Source organism: Mandrillus leucophaeus, unplaced genomic scaffold (genome assembly GCF_000951045.1).
Source record: "Mandrillus leucophaeus isolate KB7577 unplaced genomic scaffold, Mleu.le_1.0 Scaffold497, whole genome shotgun sequence".
In the NCBI taxonomy this organism is placed as follows: Eukaryota; Metazoa; Chordata; class Mammalia; order Primates; family Cercopithecidae; genus Mandrillus; species Mandrillus leucophaeus.
In genome coordinates, this window is record NW_012105331.1 from 182,164 (window position 1) to 194,104 (window position 11,941).

Below are 11,941 nucleotides of genomic sequence, written 5' to 3' on the forward strand. Positions count from 1 at the left end.
GAGCAGTTATAGAGAAAGGACTTCCTCTAGCAGAGGTCACACTGTTTCAGCACCTGGGGGAGACCAGTAGAATGATCAGAGAGCAAGCGCCTTTTGACTTAATGGTAGGAGCTCTGTAACCATCTACTCCCCAAAGATTTGCATTCCGATGTGGTTTGGATCTGTGTCCCCACCCAAATCTCATGTTGAATTGCAATTCCCAGTGTTGGTGGTGGAGCCCAGTGGGAGGTGACTGGATCATGGGAGTGGTCCTTCATGAATGGTTTAGCACAATCCCTCAGTGCTGTTCTCATGATAGTGAGTTATCATGAGATCTGGTTGTTTAAAAGTATGTAGCATCTCTCCTGCCCCCTCTTCCTCCTGCTCCCACCATGTGAGATGTTTCTGCTCCTGCTCTGCCTTCTCCATAAGTAAAAGCTCCCTCAGGCCTCCCCAGACACAGGTGCTGCCATGCTTCCTGTTCAGCTTGTGGAACCATGAGCCAATTAAAATTCTTTTCCTGTAAGTTACCCAGTCTCAGGCTTTTCTTTATAGCAAGGTGAGAATGGACGAATACACATTCCAATTCTTGCAGGCAGGTATTTTTGGCACAGCAGAGAAAGCTGGGTAGCATCTGACTTCTTGCCCCCTACTTTCCAGGGTGAGCCAGGGTAGAGCCTCTGAGAATACACAAACTGAAGTGACATCTCAATCAGAAATTCTGGGTCAAGGTTTAGATTCCTGAGTTTTAATAGGAACATTGACCAACTTCAGTATTCTTAGAAAAGCATCCAGGATAAGGAGAAATTAGGAAAGCATGAAGGTCCAAGTGTTTCATAAAGTACCCCCACTGTGGGAACATGATGACTGGGAGGGGATGGCAGCGATGTAAAAAACTTTGTGCAGGCCAGGCGTGGTGTCTCACGCCTGTAATCCCAGCACTTTGGGAGGCCGACGCAGGCAGATCGTGAGGTCAGGAGATCGAGACCATCCTGGCTAACATGGTGAAACCCCGTCTCTACTAAAAATACAAAAAAAAAAAAAAAAAAATATTAGCCAGGCCTGGTGGCAGGCACCTGTAGTCCTACCTACTCAGGAGGCTGAGGCAGGAGAATGGTGTGAATCCAGGAGAGCGGAGCTTGCAGTGAGTCAAGATCGCACCACTACACTCCAGCCTGGGTGGCAGAGCAAGACTCTGTCTCAACAAAAAAAAAAAAAAAAAAAAAAAAAAAAAAAAAAAAAAAAAAAAAAGCTTTGTCCATTTCCTCCCAACTCAAACAACATTCTGTGACCTACTTGAAGAATTGTCATGTATTCTTATCTCTTTTCATCCAGGTATCAGGTTTAGGGCCAATGGGGAGGAGCCACTGAGAGACAAGGTTGGCACTTAGCATCAGTCAGATCTTCATTTAATTCAGTAAACACTTAACTGAGCACTTCCTGTGCCAGGTATGGTAATGGGCATTGGAGATACAGGAATAAACAAGACAAGCAGCTTACCCTGTGAGCAGCTGGAACATCATGGAGCCTTCTGGGCTTCTCTTTATCCTAACATTCATTACAGTTACTGTTGACTGATCATCTGTCACCAACACCCACCATTAACCACGGAATAGAAGTCTCCCGAGGCTAGGGGCCATGTCATCCCCAACATATAGCACAGTTCCTGGTTTGGAATTCAGTATTACCCATTGAATAAGTGAGTGAATGAACGAATGAATAAATGAAAGGCTGTATCGTGAAGGCATTTCTATGTAGAACAATGTGGTGTGTGGTGGGGGGTATGATCTTATGATTACATGTATATAGGTTTTTGTCCATGGTTCCTGGTCCATAAGTCCTATGACACTTGTTGTGGTCTTTTGCTGTCATGTAGAGGTGCTTCAGGCCTCAGGAAACAGAATGTTTCTCTGACCTTCTTTGCCCTCCTTTCATCCACCCAAGGCAGGACTCTACAATCTGACTGTGGGTCATAAGACCCTCATTCCAGAGGAGGTCATGCCCTGTACCCTGGAGGAAGGAATGCTGCACAGAGAGATGAAGAAGAATCTGGACAGACAGACCTTGCTGGGATTAGATCATACCCTTTTTGTCCAATCGCATTTTGTTCAATCACATGCTTCAGTCATGGACAACAAATGAAATCTCCATAAAAGACCCAGAGGACAGGGTTCAGGGAATTTCTGGAGGGCTGAACACGTGGAGGCAAACAGGAAGGTGAAGAAGAATTTATCCTGTCAGCACAGAAGCTCCTGCACTCAGGATCTTCTAGACTTCGCGTATGTATCTATTCATCTGACTGAACCCTCAACCTGTGGGATCAGACACTCTTTCCAGGTAGATAGTGTTGGAGCTGAGTGGGAGGACACCCAGCTGGTGCCCGCGACTTGGTGTGTGGGGGAAGATCCCCACACATTTGGTCGTGGAAGTCTTCTGTGTTGATGACTGGTGTCATGGTGTGAGAGCAGAGGGAAAACATGGCTTGAGTGTTTTTCTGAATAGGAGGATCTAAGAACTATACTGTTCTATGCCATAGAACTGGCCCCTCACCTTCCTTGCAAGGCTGGCTATCCAATGGTGAGGAGAGGAAGTGATAGCCTGAACCAGTCTCCCCACTTCCCCACCTCCCACCCCAGTTCAGAGCCCAGATCCAGTAGACAGAGCAGACATGAGGCCCCCTTGGAGCCAGGCAGGCTCTATCAGACACCTTCAGGCCAAGAAGTTGCCCCTCTTGGGATGCAGGACTCAAAAGGCTTGTAGCATGTCCACCCCGTGGGCTGGGTGGGTGGAAAGCCTGGGCTATTACTCTGGGGCAAGAGAGGGGCGGAAGGAAGGGCAAAGGAAAGGCCAGACTCCTTTCCGACCAGACTCTACTGTCAGATCCCTCTACAACTCTTCCTGTGTGGGATGATGGCATTTTTCACAGAAGAAGGGGGACATGTCGATATGGCCTACAAGGTAGACATCTTCACTCATCCCTCACCCTAAAGTGGCTGTGCCCAAGCAGCTGCCATGCTCTGTCCTCTTTCCCCTTCTCCTCTATCTTCTCTCTCCAACCCTCTTTCCACCACAGTGCCACACAGTGACCTATCTCCATCACTGGCCTATTTCAGTGTTGCCCCCTTTAAGGCCTAGCTCAGAGCCCCCATCCTCATCCAGCCTTGCCTTCCTAGGCCAGCCCCAAGCACTGTGAGCTCTACAAGCTGCAGGGGCTCTGTGGTTATACACCTGGGTTTTGGAATCAGACCTGACCTTGAAACTGTTTTTTAACTGCATGATTTTAGATACTCAAGTTCTTTAAAGAGATTGTAATTGTATCTATTTCATAGGGTTGTGGAGATTTAATGAGAAAATACATGTAAAGCACTTGTTGTATAATAAATGTTCAACACAGGTTGGTATTGTTGGATATGGGCCGTATGAACCGGCTAAGACTTACAGTGTGTGCCTTGTGCTGTTAGTTGATATCTTAGTTCTTCTGTGCCTTATGCTGTTAATTGACATCTTAGTGCTCCCACATCCTATTTCTTCAGTTGGGTTACAGTATTCTTAAGGCAGGGACTTATCTTAACTGTGTTCTCTCACAGCAAGGACTTGTGCCAAGTAGGAATATTTGATTAATCGATTGACTAATCATACTTTGTAGATGCTTTTTGAGGAACAGAACTTTTGAATGCATGATAAACTTGGGTTCTTATCTGAATACAGTGGCTTTGAGGTTGGTTATATGGAGCCTTTCAGTGTGGATCCCTAAGCCTCCTGAGATTTCTCGAGAGGCAGATATGCCTGCATAGGCTGCCCTGCCTGCTACTTCACAGAATGGGCTGCTACTTTTTACTTATTATTTAAAAAAAAAGTCAGCTATCAATCTGGCCTGTTTTGTTGACACAGGAGGTTCAAGATATAGTGGGGACACAGGGAGATATCTCAATTCCCTTTTTTTGGAGACCAAAGCGGCCAAGAACATTGTGTGCTATCTTTACAATGAGAAGTAGGTTTTCCATTAAAAGGCAGATGCTTCATTTCCAAAAGTTAAATAGAATGGTCCTTAAAAATGATTCCAGCTGGTTAACTTTAGGGCTCTGGAGAATAAAATCAAATTAAAGAATATACCCCAACTTTAGTTCCACAGCATTTCTTCCTGATTGTGAAGTGAATAATTTTCCTGGCCTAGCACTCGGGTATTCTTGTCTTCAGTGATGAGATTGACAGCTACGCTGTGACTTCTGATGGCTTTGCTGCCCCACCGCCCTTCCACCCCACTGGTGATTAGGGAGAGAGCCACCCTAAAAGTTGTTACCACATGTACCTTCCACTCAGCCTCTTCTGGTTGTAACTCCCCATTCCTACTGTTAAACCCCAGGAAACCTCACACCACCCAACCAAAGTCAGCAATTCTCCCTTTTTTCTTTCTTTTGTTCTTTCAGGTATTCATTTACTCAGCAAATGGTAATTGGGTGCCTACTATCTGCCAGGAACTGTGCTAGGAGCCAGGCATAGCATGGAGAGCAAAGCCAGGCACCATTCCTGAAGTCCAGAGTGGGGAGACAGATTTACCAAGCAATATTAGACATGAGGGTGCAGTTCTAAATGTGGCCACGAGATAAATGCTCTGGAAGAAAGGAACGCAGTTCCTTGAGATCGTATCACTGAAGAGCCTGTCCTAGAGTTGGATGTGTGGTTCAGGGAAGGCTTCCCTGAGAAAAGGATGCTTGTGTTGGCACCTGAAGCTGAGTTGTAAACTAGGCGAAGGTGGGGGTGAGGAGAGATGCAGAGGGGAGGAACAACATGTTCAAGGCCCTATGGCAGGAGATGGCATGGCTTATTTGAGGAACAATAGGAAGGCAATGTGGTGCTGCATGGAGCGTCAGGAGCAAGGAGGAGGGAGTGAAAAGAGACTGTAAGCAAGGCAGGGGCCAGACTCTGTGGGTGGGACGTGCCGTGTAGGGTTGAGGCCTTTACTATAAAAGCAATGGGAAACCAAGGAGGAGTTTTACATGTGTGTGGGATGGGAAGGAGTGGGTAGATGGATGATAGATTTTCATTTTAAAAGATCACCTTTTGTTGCCAAGACTTGCAGTGGCTTCTGTCACTATGGAAACCATGTATGATCTCTGACCTCCACCAGGGCCAACTTTAGCCTTTAAAACCACCTTTCCAAACGAAGTAAGGAAGTGCTAAGTTCTAGAAAATGTCACTTTCTCTTTCATCTGTACGTAAAAAAGTAGCTGAAAAACAGAACCGTGACTAACATTTAGATCATTTAGCCAATCTTGATACTAGTAGGGGTCTTTGTATAATACACAGTGTGCTGTTAGCATTTTCTTGGAAGTTAGCCTTTGGTGCTTCCAGGTAAAAGCACCAAATCTGCTTATCTCTAGGGTTGGGAATAAGAATAGACAATATTGCTTCCCTTGTGAGATTTTAGTCCAAGTCGGGCTGGTAACAACAGATTTCTACCTATCGTAGCAGCAGTGTCTTAGAGCTTTGAGTTGCACACTCATTGTTCGACATGGAGCTGTCTGTGGTTGGGAAGGTAATGCCATTTCAAATCCCTGCTTTCCATTGTTTTCTCTCCTTCTTCGCAACAAACATGCCCTCCCACCCCACCCCACTCCACTTTTCTAGTGTAGTGTACCCGATTGTCACAGGTTAGATTCTCTGGAAACAAGTGCTGAGATGGAATTTGGAGTACAAGATGGTTATTAGGGATCAGCACCTATGAAGAAAAGAAGGAGAAGCAGGATTGGGCAGAGGGAGAAATCCAGCACAGTCCAACCCTGTGAAGCCTCAGCCAACCCACTGGGAAGCTCTGGATTTGTATTGCCCATCAGAGTGTCCCGTGTCAGGCCAAAGTGACTGGGCTTTTACCCACTTCACTCAGTCACAGGACAGATGTGGGCTGCCCTGGGGCCAGGTGGCTCTCTGCAGCTGAAGCATGCTTTAATCTTAATCTCTGCAGCCAGGCGGTCAGTCCTTTCTTGAAAGTGCTGTGCACGTCTACCACATCAAGCACCTGAATCTGCCATTCCAACATTAGAAGGCTTTAAATTGTAACCGTGTCAGGCTGTAGAAAGAAATCTTTTCCTTTTTCACCTGGAGTTATGGCCTTTCAATGAATAAAAAAGCAATTGTTTTCAGAACAATGAAAATATAAAGGGAAGCTCTAAGAGTGGATTCTGTGAAATCATGAGAATGGCTCGTGAATTTGAAACTGCTAAATCCACAGAAGTAAGTTAAAACTGCAAAGCTCCACTTACGAAACTCGAGTCACTGTTTTTGAAAGGATAAAACAAAGCCTTACATGTGTAGAGCACTTCAGTTTTCACAGCACTTGCTCATGTCATTTGAGTCCCATAATAAGCCTGTGAAGGGGGCAGGGCAGGTTTTATAAGCATTTCACAGATGAGGAAGTCAGGGCTCAGGAGGTTTAAGTAATCTGCCCAAGGTCACATTGTTGAAACCTCATCAGCGTTCACCCACGCCCTGTTTATCAAAAGTAGGAACTTTTTTGGCCCCCATCTCAGGCCACTGAGGAATGCTCAAAATGATGGACAGGAAGTGAAACAGTAGAGCAGGGAGGTGATTCAAAGTGATGGAGTGGAAAAGGGCTCAGACTGGCACTTGGCTCCAAGGCTTAAAAACAAACCTGGAGCAGGTGCTGAATGCTAGAATGTGTAAGCTAGTCAAGAGAGAAAGCCAAGCCTGGTCTAGCAGATTAAGGAGGGTTTTAAGAGAGCAATGATGTAAGAATATGATTTCCTAAAAACCATGTAGGGGAACTGTCATCTCTGCAGTGAATAGGTGCATAGAAGTCCTAAAAAAAAAAAAAAAAAAAAAAAGTGAATTTGGGGCCTGGTAGCCTAAGACCTTTCCTTCCTGGGTTGCAAAGGCAGAGTAACAAACTAGAATAGATATGCCTTACCTCTCCAAAGAGACTGGTTGGAAGTGACCAAAAGGGATTCCTGCCAATATCAAGCCTAAAGAAGATGACACCCCATCTGCTGAGCCTGGAGACTCAAGCCAGGAACCAGAGGAGCGGCCCCAGCTAGGGGAAGCTTACCTTTTATTGCCAAGACTTGCAGTGGCTTCTGTCACTATGGAAGCCATGTATGATCTCTGACCTTCACCAGGGCCAACTTTAGCCTTTAAAACCACCTTTCCAAATGAAATAAGAAAGTGCTGAGTTCTAGAAAATGTCACTTTTTAGGTCAAACTGTGGACCCTAAACCTGTGCTACTTTCTTAAAGCTGTGTGAGCAAACACATGGTCTCCAAACCACCCCCGATTCTGTAATCATAAGACGGCACCAGTATCCAGGCATCAGTGAGTGTCCTGGCAGATGGGCCTGGCTGGATGAGGTAAGGGAGTTGTAGAGGTGTGCTGAGTCTATCTCTACTCCTGAGCCTGGGAGATGTGAGAAAACAGGAAGATGAGAGTCTTCCCGCAGTGACTTGATAGGGGATTGATAATCACCATTTGTGGATCTGTCCCTTCTGAGAAGGCACCTCAGCTGCTGGCCCTGAGCCTAGAGAGCAGACAAAAGAAAACATTACCCTCATACCTAAGGGGCATAGCAATGCTCTTAGAAGAGGCTCACATGAAACCAAGCCACTAGGGAACAGTAATACATTTTAAAATATTAACATCAGATTAATATTTTAATCTCCCAGAACATAAAAATTCCAGGAGAGCACAAAAAGACTTTCTGCAACCAAATGACAAGATCTGCAGACAAATTCAATAGCTGAAGGAAAGAGAGGTAGTAGTCAATAGGAAGTATATTTTCCAAGTTAAGAAAGGGCCTCAGTCTGCCTATTGGAAGGTTTTGGCAAGTTATGGGCAGGACAAATGATTCACAGTTTGGGAAATTCCAGAAGTCTAAAGGATGAAAAGAAAATCCTACAATCTTCCAGAAAGAAAGTACAAGTGACTTATAGGGGAAGAAGGATCATGGGGGCATCAGCTTTTTCTTCTATGACACCTGAAGGAGGGATGATTGAGGCCAATTGCATGAAGATTACTGAGAGAAAAACACTGCACACAAAGAATCCTGTAGCAAGACCCCACTTCTCTGTCAGGGTCAAGGAAACATAGTTGAGAATATACAAGGAAAAGATTTGTCACCCATATCTTCCATCAGAGAAAAGAGTGTTAAGATCTAACCAAACAACGCATCAGCTTAAAGGCTGCAGGATGGAAGGAGGAAAAGGGAGAAAAAAATTAGTGGTGAGCAAGGAGCCTTACAACACATCATCAGTTAAATTCAGACAGACAATAATAGACAGTTCAGGAATGTGTAACTGCGAAAATAAAAGAGACATATTTCAAGGGAAATGTTAACAATAGCCGGAACAAAAAGTTCTAAAGGAGAAAGAGGGGAAGTGAAGTTTCCACAGGTCTCACATTGGTGTGTGAGAGTGGGAAGTGAAAGCACTCTAAAGGCCTCATGCTGGGGGAGGAGGAACAGCAGGAGAGGAGAGGATCTGGGGAAACAGTTGGACTCTTATGTTGGTATAATGGAATAAAAGAATGAGTTTGACTACCGTGACAAAAATGAGAAGGAGCTGGTAGAATGAAAAACTAGACTAGAGCTCCCAAATTAAGAAGAGAAAGAAAATAATGAATAGCAACTTGATAACTAATTAATACAAAGAACATCAAGGGGGCTTAGATGAGTAATACATATTAAGTAAAATAGAAGAAATAAAATTCAGTGTATTATTAAATGTGAATAGAATTATTCTTAAAAGAGAGACTATTAGATTAAAAGCAGACAGTTATATGCTTTCTTGTTTATATATATATGTATATCTATATACATACACACACAAACACAAGAAAGAAACACATTTAACAAATGTGATAAAGGCTGAGAATAAAAAGTCAAGAAAAAATACCAGGCAAATACAAATAACAAAGCAGGAAAGAATTACTATGTTAATACCCAACAAAATGAAATGTAACGAGCACTGAATAAGACAGAGTTGCTATGTAATGATAAGATAATAATTTTCAAAAAGTCACTAACCAGTATGTGTTAAAAATCAAATGTGAAAACTAGTGAAGCCATGTGTGATTCCAGTACCTTTTTTCTTTACAGACAGCAAGAAATTGCGCCCCCCTGAACTCACTCCCATTCTATCCAGTTCTACTCCATAAATAACCATTCTGGGTCATACAAATACATATGCACTTGCAAAGACGCAGACAAAAGATGCTAACTATACTTACCTCCTTCTGGGTTAGTATTTACAGATTTGCCCCCATTCCTTATTTCCATGAGGAGAGATTTCTCTAAAATGTCCCATGTCCTCTTTCCTCTTCTCCCCCTTTGCTTCTCCCCAGAGAGGAGGAATGTCTTGGCTGACTCATCTTCTTCACCTCTCCTCTTTCCTCTGCATAGCCAGCCTTATCAGCAAGCTGTCATTCTGGTCTACACTCACGTAGTTCCAGCTCTCCAAGGGCAGCCTCTGTGCAGAAAGGCCTTGGGTGTTCAGTGCTGCCTGTGATCAGTGGGTCTGTCTTTCTCATTTTGAAAAATTGTTGCTGAGCATTTAATGTTACCATTTCCAATGTCAGCTTTATCCCTAATAAAGTTGATGTTTTGATCTCCATCTGCCTTGCTCTCATCCTACCACCTGATTGGTTTAGAATTCTGGTGGAGAAAACAGGAACTCAATTCTGGGGGTCTCCTTACAACTCCAAAGCCACCTTATTCTTCCCAAAGTCAACCAGCCATCTTTAATATGGCTATACTCCTCAGCTGCACTTCCTCACCCCTCATTCATTCCCCAAGTCATGGTCATGTAGCTTCTCCTCCCACCAAACATTGAACCCATCCTGCCAACGTCGCTGATGACTTATTTGCAAAATACAATGAAAAGTTTTCAGTCTAAAGGTCAATCTTACTTGAACGTCTCTGCAACTTTCAAAGCTCTTCATCACTTCCTCCTCCTTGACATCCCTTCCTTTCTGAGTTTCCATGACATTACTTTCTCTTGGTTTTCCTCCTACTTCTCTGATTGTTCATTCTCAGCCTCCTTGAACTGTTCTTCACCTTCTGTGCACCTCAACTGCTAGTGTTCTCCAGGGTTGTGCCCTACATCTTCACGCTGTTGACTCTTCCTTGATGATTTTATCCACTGCCAAGGCTTCTGACCACCACATACCCAAACCCTGCCTGCTGCCCAGGCAAGTACCAGTGGTGTGACTCCATGTGTGACGGAAGAAGGTACCATATCATTTTATTTTTTGTTGCTTTATTAATGACAGCAAGATGTTTTCATATTTTACTGATCAGTTGTGCATGTTTGTAGGTATACGTGTATAAATCCTTTCCTCACTTGACATTTCTTATGCTCTTCCCTCCTCCTCTTCCTTTCTGTCCTGCACCTTAGTTTGGGTCCACAACACACCTCAACGATGTCACCTTGCCACTTCTCCAAGTGCACCTTCTACTCCCAGCCTGCTAGTTTGTGAGCCCAGACTCGATTCTTCAGTCCATGTGATATGTTCACACACACGGCCCTCCATGCCCCACCTCTGCCTACTCTCTCTCTGCCCCGTTTCTCACCATTCTGCCCTTGTGCCTTATGTTCCTTCTTCCAGCTTCCGGGAGGTGCCTTCTCCCTCCCTGCTGTTTGCCACTGTCATGCTCATTTCTTTGCCTGTTTTCCTCTTCTCCGCTTCTCTGGCTGGCTGACTTTATTCTTTAAAACACACATCTGGTGTCCCTTCTGGGAAGCCCTTCAGTCCCACCTCCCAGGGAGGGCTAGCTGCCCCGACTGTGCGCTCCCACTGCATTGTATTTACCCATCCTGGTGTATATCTGGTCATTTCTCAATGGCCTGTTGCTCCCTGTCTGTCTCCCTGCCAGGCTGTGAACTCCTTGGGGATACGCCTGTATCTTGCTCATCTAATACTCCCAGAACCTCATGCATACCTGGCATGTAGTAGATGTTCAACACATTTTTGAATGAGTGAATGTGTGACAGAGGGCAGTGCCCTTACAATTTCTTTTGGAGAGCTCCCTTCCTGACCACAGGATTCACTCGCTGAAGGGGAGTGATCAGTTTCATACCAGCAGCACCCTCTGCCCACTGAGAGATGGTTCTCCACTGGGAAACTTTCTTCATCCCTGGTGGTATTTGAAGGGAATTCTCTATACGTGTTTACCTTGTAAAATTTCCCTCTGTCATTGGCCCTGGCCTTGCTGGCCTTCCCATTACACTTCTTGGGGGGCACTACTAATAGCCATGTCTTCGGCTGTTTTTCAAAAGGCCCCTAGCCTTAATATCCAAATAGACACTGAAAAGGAGTGGAAATCCTGGGGCAGTCAGCTCTCAGAGGGTGCCTTGTTGGTGTCTCCTGCCCCTCTGGTTTGCCATTGCCTGGCTCCTGCTGAGTCTGGAGTGGGGCCCTATGTGTGAAGCAGTAGCCGCCTGTTAGAGTGCTCCAGGTCATCTCAGCATGGACCAAGGGCTGTTATGGCCAAGAGCCTGGCATCCCAGAGTCAGTGATGAGAAGAGAGGAGGCAGGCCGGGGCAAGAACATGGCTCAGACTCGTGTAGGAGTGTATCAGTCAGGGTTTTTCAGAGAAACAGAACCAATAGGGTGTATACAGAAAGAGATTTATTATAAGGAATTGGCTTATGCAATTATGTAGGCTGACAATTCCCAAAATCTGTAGGGTAAGTTGGCAAGCAGGAGACCTACGAGAATGTAGGCCCGGTCTGAGGACCAGCAGGCTCAAAGCCCAGGAAGAGCCAATGTTTCAGTTTGTATCTGAAGGCAGGAAGAAGCCAACGTCCTAGCTTGAAGCCAGTCAGGCAGCAGCAATTCTCTTACTCGGGGGATGGTAACTTTTTGTCTATTCAGGCCTCCAACTGATTTTTTGAGGCCCACTTGCATTGGGGAGGGCAATCTGCTTTACTGCAACTCATTCCGTTTAAATGTGAAT

At 45.0% G+C, this 11,941-nt stretch overlaps 1 protein-coding gene across 1 annotated transcript in view; it reads left to right on the forward strand.

Annotated features, from left to right (window-relative positions):
* Positions 1 to 2,156: 2,156 nt before the first annotated feature.
* LOC105550746 (aromatase) overlaps positions 2,157 to 11,941 on the forward strand; it is a 128,861-nt gene continuing 119,076 nt past the window's right edge. The window contains exon 1 of the mRNA XM_011995748.1: positions 2,157 to 2,258. The gene's annotated coding sequence lies outside the window, so the exon portion shown is untranslated. The remainder of the gene's footprint in view (positions 2,259 to 11,941) is intronic.